This window comes from Callithrix jacchus, chromosome 10 (genome assembly GCF_049354715.1).
Source record: "Callithrix jacchus isolate 240 chromosome 10, calJac240_pri, whole genome shotgun sequence".
Classification (NCBI taxonomy): Eukaryota; Metazoa; Chordata; class Mammalia; order Primates; family Cebidae; genus Callithrix; species Callithrix jacchus.
This window is the reverse complement of record NC_133511.1, coordinates 101,851,080-101,861,777: the sequence shown is the minus strand read 5'-3', so window position 1 is coordinate 101,861,777 and position 10,698 is coordinate 101,851,080.

Below are 10,698 nucleotides of genomic sequence, written 5' to 3'. Positions count from 1 at the left end.
CAAAGACTGTTTATTGGCATACAACAATATGATTCAGTTTTTATTTTGGGGATGAATAGTAGAAAAAAAATGAAACAGAATAAAGGCAGGTGTGTTTTATCCTAATGATGGACTAATACAGAGATACTGGTCGATCTCTAGCAATTTCTGTGACCCATATAGAATTATACAGGTCACAGTATAATTCTCTATTACTGTTTTATACCAGTAAGTCTTAGATAAACTAAGCAGGCTTATGAATTATGTGAACAGTTAGAATGCATTCTTTTTACAGAGGAGCAATTGCTTTTATTTACTAACCTTGTTCTTAACTTACCTCAAGTTCTACTCATTATTTTATATAAAATACCATTAGGCTGGGCATAGTGGCTCATGCCTGTAATCCCAGCACTTTGGGAGGCTGAGGCTGGCAGATTGCTTGAGGCCAGGAGTTCAGGACCAGCCTGGCCAAAATGGTGAATCCCCATCTCTACTAAAAATACCAAAAATTAGTCAGATGTCATGGTACATGCCTGTAATTCTTGCTACTTGAGAGGCCGAGGCACAGGAATCACTTGAACCCAGGCAGAGGTTGCACTGAGCCAAGATCACACCTGCACTCCAGTCTGGGTGACAGAGTGAGACACTGTTTCAAAAAACAAAAAAAATGTTGATGGTTTTTTTTTTTTTTTTTTTTTGTATGTGTGATGCCCGGTTGCTTAGAACCTAAGCAGTGCAATGCCTTAAGGAAATGAAAAATATTTATATTTTTTTGAAGTGTGTTTTTTCTAAACTCCCAGATTGACATGATAGATTGTAAATTAGTTTCTCTGTTTCTATCCTTGTGCCTGTAGAGTGTACTTGGCACCTACAAATTCCCAGTTTCCAGAAAGATGATCTGATGAAATCAGATTGGATGCATCTTGGCAGATCCATCACACTCAATTACAGCCTTCTCTTTCAGTCAAAAACACACTTGCAAGGAGATGCCTGGTTGTTTCACTAAATGTCACTTGTGTCTGTAATGTTTTAAAGCTTTTTCCCCCACAGGAAATTCGGGTTATAAAATTCTGAAAAATAATTCTAGGTGGGAAAAACATTTTAGGAAATAAGAGATGTGCTGCTTTTCCTCTCTCAGAGTGTTTTCTCAGCAGGACACTAGCCCTGCCTTTAAGATGGGGAAGGACGTGCGCCTCTGCTCTTGATGTTTGCAGCCCTGAAGGTAGGTGCTGTCCCACTTGGATAATCGCCCAAGCAGCAGTGACCATAGTTCTCTCCTATGCAAGCCTTCAGGAGAAGGTAAACTCAATGAGGAATGGGAATGTGTTCTGATTGCTGCTGAATCCCCTCTTACCACAGTGCCTGGCACATTGCACACACTCAGATATGTAAAAATGAACATTTATTGAAAGCAGCAGTTGAAGCTGACCAGTTTCTGGTATCTTGTCATGTAAATTTTAGATGGTAAGGTGTAGATGTTACTTTTTTTTTGCTTTTATTCCTCAGCACTTTATTTCCCAAACATGCAGAAATGTTGAAAGACTTGTATAGCGAACATCTAGAATCTGTAGCAATATTATGTTACATTTGCTTTATCACTTGATAGATGTTACTTTTAATGAGACTTCAAGTTTGGTTTCTCTAAGCAAAATACTCTAAAATAACTGAACAACTTTAATCAATTTGTCTTAAGTTCTTTGGGGCAACTTGTAACATTTGCTTTGTAATTGGAATTGCAGCCCTCACTTTAAGCTGGTTTTAAACTTGGTAAATTTGTTATGCTGAATTTTAGTCTTATTTTGCCTGAAGGGGTATTTCTTATGATGGATTTATTTGAAGGTCCTTGATAAATTGTGCAGAATATTCTCGTGTTATTTTTGCACTTGATAAATTATCTAATTAATTTCTGTGGTGAGAATGTAATTTGGGGCCTATTTTGCTTATACAAGCTTCCAGAATTATGTTCTCAGAGGGATGAAGAGGTATGATTTAGCAGATAAACCACTAAATTATGAGCTAAGACAAATTTTTTCCTGACTGGGCCAGTCAGTTTTGTCTTTGTGCCCTTTTCCCTGTAAAGTGGAAACTAGAATTTGGAATTTAGATATTAAATAATGTGTAGCATTCATTAATGTATGGATCTATTCAGAAAGACACTTCGTGAATCCAGGTAGGCTTCTCATAATTCTATAAACTGTATGACAAGCTGTGGAATGAAATCTCACTTTTGAAAACTGAAACAAATCTAATGGTCTTATTACAAAGCCTGCTGTTTCTCAGAACTTACCAATGCCACAAAATTTATAAGCAGTTATCCTAATCCATCTGGACTTTGAAAATACGTCCTTTACGAGAGGGAGTGAATGCAAAGATAAGGGTGGGGAAACAATCATGAAAAGAATGAAAATCAGTATTCAGTTTTAAGAGCAGTTTGTATTGAAGGAAGAGATTAAAGGAATTATCCAGATCCAGGACAGGACATCTTCCACCACTCCCCAAACCATCGGCATGCATGGAACGCGTAAAAGCCCTGCTTCTTTTACGCATGGAACGCGTAAAAGACCTGACCTCCATCAGGTCAATACAGCGGAGTTGCAGGGCTGACTTAGAGATTGAAGGAGGATTGCATTTTAGTAAGCAGATACTTGTGACCTTTCTCAACCCAGGTTATGAATGTAGATTCACGTTTATCTCACAAAGGCACCTGGAATTTTAACTTCATGTCATGTCTCAGTACTGGTTGCAAGCTATGACCAAAAGTATTATCTGAATGGCACCTTTTTGAGTATTAATTTAGAACATGCCAGACTGACATATCTACTGTCTCCCCACTGTTACTACTTCCTTACCAGCCCTGTGTATTGCACCGATGTCTTTATGAGAAACCACTCTTAATTAAAATGAAATATGTATATTCAAATATAAGTGATACTCCAAGTGGTTTTTAATGAAATAAGTATACTTTGATTTTTGCTTCATGGTAGTTCTATTTGGGGTACTGTGTAACTCACTGTATTGGGAGAGAACAATTTCAGCTACTACTTATCACTTGAAATAACCAATATTGGCTCCTTCAGGAAATACGAGTAAGTGAGGATTCATTTTGCTCCTTAGTGTGGGAACACTCTTTTTACGAAACAAAATTAGCCTAAAGAGAGAGTACTTCCATAACTACTTTAGGTCCAATGAGAAAAACAGATAAATTGAAAGTGTGAAGCCAGATAACATGAATTTATTCCCAAAAAATTAAGGCAGAAAGGGGTGTGGCTGTCTGCCTTCTCCTTAGTTACCAAACTCCCTGAATGGGTTTTTAAGCCAAGGTGCCTCTATTGTGGAGCTATTAAAAGTGTTTTTAGGAAACTTTCTATGGGCCAACCCCTGCCTCTTCTAAAGTAGACTCGGCGTCCCTAAGTGGAGTGCAGAAGCTGGTAAGACACCTTAATTTTTAAAATTCCAAAAGTAAAATACTGTTATTGATCCCAGAGTAAGCAATAAAATTTTTATTCCCAGAAATCCCAGAGTGAGCAATAAAATTCCAATCCTTATTTTTGGTTAACATCTCAACCCTTTTCTATCTTCTAGTCCATTTTGTATATGTCTGTTACTCTGTTATCACATTTTTAAAAATTAACTGTCTTACCAGGACCATCAGTGGCAAGAGTACTTTACCACTTGTGACCTTGTCAGGAAGTGATGCATAATCACAATAATTTTTGCTTAGCCTGGGTAGGGTTTTGCGTATCATTTCCATATAAAAGCAGGTCTGATTGTCACAGAACTTATACTCCTGAAAGTTAAATTGTAAAACCACACTGAAAAATAGATTCCAAAATTCTGAAAAATAATTGTTCCTGTCTTTCCCACTTTCCCACTGGTTGCTCTAACCTGATTGGCAGAGACTGATTTTTTTTTAATGTGGGTATTGCGGCTGGGGGACACTTGTCCAGGGAGATCTGGGCTGTCTTGATCTCAGCTTCATTTTCCCCCAAGTCACTTAACCTGAAGCTAAATAGGTACTTAGACAAAGCCCCAGTAAAAGTTTTTAAAGTAGTAGTGGTGGCTCAGCACTTGGGGAGACCCAGGCTTGAGGATCACTTGAGGCCAGGAGTTTGAGACCCCGTTATAACAAGACCACACCTCTACAGGAAAAAAAATTTTTTAAGTAACTAGTCTTTGCCTTTATAATATATTAGAACCTGAAAGTAAAATTTGTTTCGGACCTAATATGGTATTCCTTTGGAGCCATTGTGAAAGAAGAAAAGGAAAGCTCAGGTTTTTCTGAATACATCTGGGCTAAGAGAGTTAAATTTGACTTTTTAAAATGTGTTTAGGGTCAGTTTTTTGCAATTATTTTTTGGCTCAGAACTCAGTAAAATTATGTAGATTGATCATAGAAAAATAATGTGCATACTGACTCAACTGAAACAAATGGAACACTTACTTTTACTACATTCTATGTTTTCTGCTATTTTCTGCCCTTTTTTTCACTTCTAAAATGTAGTTCAGGGCACAAATGAGTTTATAAGACTGCAGTTTGCCTCTTGAGTCAAGACTGCCCAGAAGGTTAGAGGCCAAATTTGTTCACACACTCATGAACACTGGTAAGGATCCTTAGTCCACAGGGGTCAGCCCTGACCTCCTAGGACCCTATTTTCAGGGTCCTCCCAGTACAGCCTTGCTGTGATTCCATGTGTTCTGGGCTCCAGTCCATCCAGCCCCTGCAGCCTTGCCTCTCAGGGCCTGGTCCTACTGCCCCTGCCTCTCCCTCCTTCCCTCAACCTGAGGTAATCTCTTTTTGTGGAAGGAAACCCTATCTCCTCTCTTTTCCTCTAACGTTCAGGTCCTTTCCCACTCCACTTCTCTAAATTCTTGGAAGAACTTGAGCTTTAGGAAAACAAAGTCTGGAAAGATATACAAACTCCTTTGTTTTGTTTGTTGTGCCGCTGCCTCCCATGAGGTAATGAGTTAGGGTCTTAACTGTTTGAAAAGAGCAGAAGGAAAAAGAGAAGTGGGACATCTCAAAAAATTACTTTCAACATTGAGCATCTCCTTAATTAGACTGTGTGCCTTCAAGAAAGGGCCAGACCTCTCTTAGATGGGAATCAGAGGTACTTATTTTAGGCCCTTGTTAAAGAATAATTTTCAACCGGGCATGGTGGCTCACGCCTGTAATCCCATTGCTTTAGGAAGAGGCGGTGGCAGATCACCTAAGGTCAGGAGTTCGAGACCAGCCTGGCTAACATGGTGAAACCCCATCTCTGCTAAAAATACAAAGATTAACCAGGCGTGATGGTGGGCGCCTGTGATCCCAGCTACTTGGGAGGCTGAGGCAGGAGAGTCGCTTGAGCCCAGGAGGCAGAAGTTGCAGTGAGCAGAGATCGAGCCACTGCACTCCAGCCTGGGTGACAGAGCGAGACTGTCTCAAACAATTAAAAAATAATAATTTTGAAAAAAATATAATGACTCGCAAAACAGATACCAAATGAGCTCATGTGAAAGATTTTATTTCACTCTGAATAAGGAAATCAGGCATGTGTTATAACTGATTCAAAGGAGAATCCAAAGAACAGATGCTCTTATGGACCAGGAATATTGAAATAAATATGCAAATGGAGCCAAAACTAGCTTCTTCCACACTGCGGGGAGAAGGTCGAGAACCTCCTGGATAAGACCTCCTGCATTTCTAGAATAATTATTTTGCATTATCAGTTATGTACAGGACAGAGTTGTAAAATAAGCTTCCTTAAAATCAAAAACAGATAGCCCTGTTACTCTGTTCCAACTCACTCTTGTTCTAAGCTTTCGTAGAGGCAGCTATAAGCTGAAGGGTGTGTATAGACTAGACAATGCATACTGTGCGCAGATTTTCCCCCACTCTCGCAAAAATTCAATTCAGTGTTTGAATTATAAACAAACAGGTTTTTGGTGCCCATTTTAGCCTAGAATTGGACTTCTCTTGTCAGTTGGTGCGAGATAATAGCTGCTTATAACTCCTACAAAACTCCAAACTGGAGGATGTTGACAAGGCAAAAAGAGCAAACCCAGCTCAAGAACCATGTGGCAGTAGGTGGCAGCAAAACTCTATTTCTAAAGAATGCAGCCTTCAGGAAATGCAGCCTTCAAAAAAAAAAAATTGTAAAATAGGATTAACCTTGAGTCCTTGGACCTTTAAGGAGTCCATAAATCCTTCTGAGATTGTATGCAAAAGGTTACACTTGGTGCATTTTTCTAGGAAGAGGATTATTAAATTTTTTTTCTAAATCTGATGAAAATTACAAAGCGCTTTCCTCAAATATTGGAAATCCCAATTGTCCCAGTTGTCATATTGATGAGTTAACTGCCAAATCAGCTTTAAGTTAGAAACAGCTGAGGAGTTACTACGCCAAGGCATATTAAACTGATAATTTTTAAGGTCAATTAAAAAGTCAAATATCAGCAATGTCATGTGATTAAAACTATACAGATTCTTGGTGGTACACCTGCTTTCTGATACAGCCAATAAGTGGACAAACATCTGAGATCACCTACCACATCCAACTTGAAATTTACAAAATGGACTGTTGGCCTCCAGTCCATCCCAGGACTCAATTTAAAAACTTCAGCCAGCTCCATCCACTCTGAACAGTGTGAATCAATACGGCCTTAGATCATCACCAGCACCTAGTTTACCAGGCAATTTTCTCAAGGAGTCTAGTCTGAGGACCATCAGCTTCAGAATGTTCTGAGGAGCTTATTAAAATGCAATCACCAGGGCCCATGTCAACCCCTCTGAATTAGACTCTGATGGTGGGAGCCTGGAGTGGGGGGAATCTGCATTTAAACAGGCTCCCAGGTAGCTCTCCTGCACCTAAAGAGTAAGCACAGTAAATGGGAGGAGAAAGCATGAGTTGAGATATATCAGCTTTATCAGAGTATAATTGATAAAATGTTAAAACCACTACTCTCATTCAAATATGGATACATCAAAGGTTTTATTCAGCTCATTAGTTTATGATGGAACCATTAGCTGGGAAAGCTGATTCTTGCAAGAGCACTCGAGGAAAAGGGCGTTATGTAATCCACCAGGAAAAACAGTTTCAAAATGAAAAAAGTTAAAATTAGATTGCTAGGTTACAGATGAACCTGGTTAATGTCCTGTACCCTAATAAAATCATAACCTTTGGAGTTATCTTTCTTAATAGAAAAATACAATTAACATGTAGCTTCACAGTATCTAAATAGCAAAGTCAAACACAGATACATTCTTCTAGAAAATTAAATGATCCTTGGGTGGACTTGTTAAATAATTCTCCAGTGTGACATTGAAAGAGCATGTCACTCAACTTTTTGCCTTATATTCAGGTTTTAAATAATTCTTTTATACAGTGAATGAAGACAGCAGAACATAAATGTGCAGACTCTTCAACTCTGGGTAAGACAATTCAGGCAATTCAGGCTGGAGCAGATATATTCAAAAGCAAGAACCAATTCAGAGGGAGAAGAAAACTGACTAATACAGAGAATTGATAACTTCTTGGATTTATTTTAACACTCACTACAATCATTTCCTCCTCCTTTTCTAACAAGTAAATTGTCCTCTTTGTAGTTATTTTGTTTATAAGCTAGCCATTCCCTAATAATTTCTCTTAGAAGTTTATCCTAAAAGCTTGCTAAATTTTTGAACTTTGTTCTTTTGTTTTTAAACTAAAAATTTGGGTGCTCTGTTTATTTAAACATCAGAAATGTCCTCTGATTTTTGTTAAATAGTTGTCAACCTGGGGGATTAAACTATGACCATCAAGAAACATGAATCTAAATAGAAAAATCGTGTGTTCCAAGCCAACTTCAATGTTTCCTCATAACTTCTTTTGCCTTTAGAGAGAGATTAGGAATGAGTATCTCTGTTGTGAATGAACATCCAAAGTCCAACAACTTCATTTTGTTTTAATTTTTTCTACTAATTTCAAGTAAAATTAAAATACAGTAATTGTTTGTAAAGTAATCAGTGGTTATCTCTAAGTAGGATTACAGATTTTTTTTGGTACTTTTCTGTATTTTTAACCCAAAAACTTAACAATTTTTTAGCTAACTTAATTAACTTGATTTTTTAAAACCTACCTCACTGATCAAATTTACCATTCTTTACGTTATTGATAATAACATCTACCATTTATTGGCAATTTAATTTTTTTGTTTTATTTTTAAATAACTGTTGAGGTATATTTTACATATCATAGACTTCACCAATATCAGGATATTTATATGCCAATATTCATAGCAGCATTATTCACAATAGCTAAAATGTGGAAACAAATGTCCATCAGTGGATAAATGGGTAAACAAAATGTGTTAAATACATGCAATGAAATATTCCTTAAAAAGGAAGAGAATTTTGACAAATGCTACAACATGGATGAACCTTGAAGATATTAAGTGAAATAAGCCAAATACAAAAGATATATTGCATGATTCCATTGATGTGAGGCATTAAGAGTATCAAAATTCATGAGACAGAAAATAGAATGGTAGGGGAAGGGGGAGTTGGGGGTTAGTGTTTAGTAGGTACAGTTTCTGTTGGGGAAGATGAAAACATTTATGAAGATGGATGGTGGTGATGGTTTTACAACAACATGAATGTACTTAATGCCACAAAACTGTACACTTAAATATGCTTAAAATGTTAAATTTTAGCTTATTTAAATATTTTAACACAATAAAACTACAAATACAGAATGAAATTCTGATACATGCTACAACTTGGATTAATCTTGAAGGCATTATGCTACGTGAAATAAGCCAGACACAAAAGAACATATATTGCATGACTTCACTTTTATGAATTATCCAGGACAGTCAAATTCTGAGAAAGCAGAATGGTGGTTGTCAGGAGCTGGGGGAAGGAAGGGATGTACAGTTATTGAGTAATTGAATAGAGATTCTCTTTGGAAAGATGGAAGAAGTTCTGGGGGTGGATCATGTAGTAATGTAAATGTACTTCATGCCGCTAACTGTACACCCAAAACTTAAAATGGCAAAGTTATGCTGTGCATATTTTACTGCAATTTAAAAATCACCAATTTCTGGTATATGATAATTGTTAGTAAATATACCAAATGATGCAACCATCAACATCTGTATGGATATGCTATGTTTTGTCTATCCATGCATGTGTCAACTGATGGGCATTTATGTTGTTTGCAGTTTTGGCTATCACATATAATGCTGCTGTGAATATTCTCATGCAAGTTTTTGTGTAGACATGTTTTCTTTTCTCTTAGATACCTAGGAATGGAATTGCTGAGTCATATGGCAGTCTTAGGTTTCGGTTTTGAGAAACTGCCAAACTATTTTTCCAAGTGGCTCCTCTATTTTACATTCCACCCAGCAATATACAAGGATTCTCATTTCTCCACATCCTTGCCAACATTTGTTATTTCTATCCTATTATGGCCATTCTAGTAAATGTGAAATGGCATTTCACATTTGGATTTACATTTTGCTGATGACTAATGATGTTAGGCATCTTTTCATCTGCTTTTTAGCCATTTCTATACTTTATTTGATAAAGTTTGTTTGGTTCTTTTGCCTCTTTTTGATTGGGATGTTTGCCATCTTTTTAATGGTTTCTAAGAGTTTTTTTGTTGTTGTTATTAATTCTGGGTGCAATCCTTGATCAGATATGTGTTTTACAAATATTTTCCCCCAACCTGTTGCTTATCTTTTCATATATTTAATGGTGCTTTTTAAAATGCAAAAGTTTTGAATTGTGATGAAGTCTAATTAATGATGGGTTTTTTTATGGACCATGCTTTTGATAGCACATCTAAGAAATATTTGCCTAACTCAGTTTCTCAACAATTTTGTTCTCTGTTTTCTTTTGAAGTTTTCTTGTTTTAGCTCTTACATTAAGCCTGCAATCCATTGTTGATTTTTCTGTATGGTGTGAGGTGAGTATCTAATTGTCCACCACTAGTTGTTGAACAATGTAGAACCATTCTCCAATCAATTGCCTTTTACCTTTGTAAAACAATAATTGACTATAAATGTAAGGATTTATTTCTGGACTCTCAGTTCCGTTCCATTGATCTGTCTATCTTTGTGGTAGTAGCATTTTGTCTTTATTACTGTCACTATAATAAGTTTTGAAATTTAGAAGTGAAAGTCCACCAACTTTGTTCTTCCCTTTCAAAATCATTTTAGTGATTATAAATATTTTGTATTTCAACCTAAATTGTAGGATCTACTTGTCAATTTCTACTCAAAAATCTTGCTGGGATTGTGATCAGAATTGCATTGAATTTGTAGATCAGCCTGGGTACAATTGCCATCTTTGTAACACTGAGTCTTCCAATACATGAACATGAAATGTCTCTCCCACTATTTAGATCTTCTTTAATTTCCCTCAACAAAGATGTGCAGTTCTTTTGTCAAATTTATTCTGGAATATTTTATTATTTTTGATGCTATTATTAGTGGAATTTTATTCTTAATTTCATTTTTTAACTATTTGTTGCTTATATATAGAAATACAGTTGGTTTTAAAGTATCAATTCTGTATCTTCTGATCTTGTATTACAGTTGTCTTTTCCTTCTAAGAGGGGCTTGTGGGTGTGTGTATGCCTCAAATTTTCTACATAAAGGATCATGTCATCTGAAATAAAGACAGCTCTGCTTTGTCCTTTTCAAACTGGATGCCTTTTTTTTTCTTCTTCTTGCCTGATAGCCCTGGCTAAAACCTCC